Source organism: Lolium rigidum, chromosome 3 (genome assembly GCF_022539505.1).
Source record: "Lolium rigidum isolate FL_2022 chromosome 3, APGP_CSIRO_Lrig_0.1, whole genome shotgun sequence".
Taxonomy (NCBI): Eukaryota; Viridiplantae; Streptophyta; class Magnoliopsida; order Poales; family Poaceae; genus Lolium; species Lolium rigidum.
This window is the reverse complement of record NC_061510.1, coordinates 138,889,371-138,893,455: the sequence shown is the minus strand read 5'-3', so window position 1 is coordinate 138,893,455 and position 4,085 is coordinate 138,889,371.

Here is a 4,085-nt window from a genome sequence, read left to right as displayed (position 1 = left end):
ATCAAAGCACATAGCATTCTTATGTCATATAGTAAGCATTAAAGTTGATAAACAAGGTCTAGACATATTCAAACCAGAAAAATCATGTATATATCTACCCCTAACCCTAAACTATGTCTTATGAAGTCAATCATGAAGAGAAGTGGTTTTGGGTTTCAAACATGGAAATTTTCATGTTTGAAACTTGTTTAAATCTTGGTCAAACCTAGGATTTGACCAAGATTCAAATGGGCATAAAATTCAAAAAAATAGAAAATGAAAAACAAAAGCACATAGTCTTCTGATGTCATATAGTAAGCATTCAAGTTGATAAACAAGGTTTAGACATATTCAAACCAGACAACTCATGTATCTACCCCCTAACCCTAAACATGGTCTTATGAAATCTAGCATGAAGGGAAATCGTTTTGGGTTTCAAACGTTTAAGCCAAAAGCCCCATTTCAAATATTTCAAACTTATTCAAATTTGGTTCAAATTTGAAAGACATACAAGTTATAGCACACATAGTGCATACATGTTCACACATACTGCACTAGATGCTAACCAAGGCACATAGTCTTCTTATGTCATATAGTAAGCATTCAATTAAATTGAAAAACAAGGTCTAGACATATTCAAACTAGGAAAATCATGTATCTACCCCATACCCCTAGCTAAACTCTGTCTTATGAAGTCAAGCATGCATGAAGAGAAGTCGTTTTTGGTTTCAAACATGGAAATTTCAAAAACCTCCCAAAAGCTTCATTTTGGAGTGACTAAGAAGGATCCATAGGAAACTATGTAGTACTATTACAATATAATAATCACCCGAGTTATTAGAGCAACAAGTCTGTCACTTACGTGTGGTTCCCATGCGTGAGGTCCCACACTTCAGTGAGCACAAGTCACGTACGCTAGGTAGGCAAACTCCCAGCCATCTTCTTTGTCGAGAGAGAGGCATCAAGACTCTCTCTCTCCATCTCTCTAATTATCCACCTCCGTTGGCTGCCGGTTTTGGCAGGGCGTTTCTAGCTCAGCTCGGAGGCCAAGGTGTGCAGGCTCTGTAGCCATGGCGAATTGGTCGCGCCAAGTTGTTCGTGCCCGGCTGCGACGAGGATCAATCCGGACGGTGGCTGTTAAGGACCCGATCGCATTTCTTGCTTTCATCCTGGGGTCTGATACGCGTACAGCACGCGTCCATTGGGAACCCCAAGAGGAAGGTGTGATGCGTACAGCGGCAAGTTTTCCCTCAGTAAGAAACCAAGGTTTATCGAACCAGTAGGAGCCAAGAAGCACGTTGAAGGTTGATGGCGGCGGGATGTAGTGCGGCGCAACACCAGGGATTCCGGCGCCAACGTGGAACCTGCACAACACAACCAAAGTACTTTGCCCCAACGAAACGGTGAGGTTGTCAATCTCACCGGCTTGCTGTAACAAAGGATTAGATGTATAGTGTGGATGATGATTGTTTGCGAGAAAACAGTAGAACAAGTATTGCAGTAGATTGTATTCGATGTAAAAGAATGGACCGGGGTCCACAGTTCACTAGTGGTGTCTCTCCCATAAGACAAATAGCATGTTGGGTGAACAAATTACAGTTGGGCAATTGACAAATAAAGAGGGCATGACCATGCACATACATGATATGATGAGTATAGTGAGATTTAATTGGGCATTACGACAAAGTACATAGACCGCTATCCAGCATGCATCTATGCCTAAAAAGTCCACCTTCGAGGTTATCATCCGAACCCCTTCCGGTATTAAGTTGCAAACAACGAGACAATTGCATTAAGTATGGTGCGTAATGTAATCAATAACTACATCCTCGGACATAGCATCAATGTTTTATCCCTAGTGGCAACAGCACATCCACAACCTTAGAACTTTACGTCACTGTCCCAGATTTAATGGAGGCATGAACCCACTATCGAGCATAAATACTCCCTCTTGGAGTTAAGAGTAAAAACTTGGCCAGAGCCTCTACTAATAACGGAGAGCATGCAAGATCCTAAACAACACATAGATATAAATTGATAATCAACATAACATAGTATTCTCTATCCATCGGATCCCAACAAACACAACATATAGTATTACAGATAGATGATCTTGATCATGTTAGGCAGCTCACAAGATCCGACAATGAAGCACATAAGGAGAAGACAGCCATCTAGCTACTGCTATGGACCCACAGTCCAGGGGTGAACTACTCACTCATCACTCCGGAGGCGACCATGGCGGTGAAGAGTCCTCCAGGAGATGATTCCCCTCTCCGGCAGGGTGCCGGAGGTGATCTCCTGAATCCCCCGAGATGGGATTGGCGGCGGCGGCGTCTCTGGAAGGTTTTCCATATCGTGGCTCTCGGTACTGGGGGTTTCGTGACGAAGACTATATGTAGGCGGAAGGGCAGGTCAGGGGGCCGCACGGGGGGCCCACACACTAGGCCGGCGCGGCCAGGGCTTGGGCCGCGCCGCCCTAGCGTCTGGCCACCTCATGGCCCCACTTCGTCTCCTCTTCGGTCTTCTGGAAGCTTCGTGGAAAAATAGGCCCCTGGGCGTTGATTTCGTCCAATTCCGAGAATATTTCCTTACTAGGATTTCTGAAACCAAAAACAGCGAGAAAACAAGAATCGGCTCTTCGGCATCTCGTTAATAGGTTAGTGCCGGAAAATGCATAAATATGACATAAAGTATGCATAAAACATGTAGATATCATCAATAATGTGGCATGGAACATAAGAAATTATCGATACGTTGGAGACATATCAGCATCCCCAAGCTTAGTTTCGCTCGTCCCGAGCGAGTAAACGATAACAAAGATAATTTCTGGAGTGACATGCCATCATAACCTCGATCATACTATTGTAAGCATATGTAATGAATGCAGAGATCAAAACAATGGTAATGACATGAGTAAACAACTGAATCATAAAGCAAAGACTTTTCATGAATAGTACTTTCAAGACAAGCATCAATAAGTCTTGCATAAGAGTTAACTCATAAAGCAATAAATCAAAGTAAAGGTATTGAAGCAACACAAAGGAAGATTAAGTTTCAGCGGTTGCTTTCAACTTATAACATGTATATCTCATGGATATTGTCAATGTAAAGTAATATAACAAGTGCAATATGCAAGTAGGAATCAATGCACAGTTCACACAAGTGTTTGCTTCTTGAGGTGAGAGAGATAGGTGAACTGACTCAACATAAAAGTAAAAGAAAGGCCCTTCGCAGAGGGAAGCATTGATTGCTATATTTGTGCTAGAGCTTTGGTTTTGAAAACAAGAAGCAATTTTGTCAACGGTAGTAATAAAGCATATGTGTTATGTAAATTATATCTTACAAGTTGCAAGCCTCATGCATAGTATACTAATAGTGCCCGCACCTTGTTCTAATTAGCTTGGATGACCGGGATTATCATCGCAATACACATGTTTTAACCAAGTGTCACAAAGGGGTACATCTATGCCGCCTGTACAAAGGTCTAAGGAGAAAGCTCGCATTGGATTTCTCGCTTTTGATTATTCTCAACTTAGACATCCATACCGGGACAACATAGACAACAGATAATGGACTCCTCTTTAATGCATAAGCATTTAGCAACAATTAATGTTCTCATATGAGATTGAGGATATATGTCCAAAACTGAAACTTCCACCATGATTCATGGCTTTAGTTAGCGGCCCAATGTTCTTCTCTAACATTATGCATGCTCTAACCATTAAATGAGTGGTAAATCGCCCTTACTTCAGACAAGACGGACATGCATAGCAACTCACATGATATTCGACAAAGAGTAGTTGATGGCGTCCCCAGGAACATGGTTATCGCACAACAAGCAACTTAATAAGAGATAAAGTGCATAAGTACATATTCAATACCACAATAGTTTTTAGGCTATTTGTCCCATGAGCTATGTATTGTAAAGATGAAGAATAGAAATTTAAAGGTAGCACTCAAGCAATTTACTTTGGAATGGCGGAGAAATACCATGTAGTAGGTAGGTATGGTGGACACAAATGGCATAGTGGTTGGCTCAAGGATTTTGGATGCATGAGAAGTATTCCCTCTCGATACAAGGTTTAGGCTAGCAAGGTTATTTG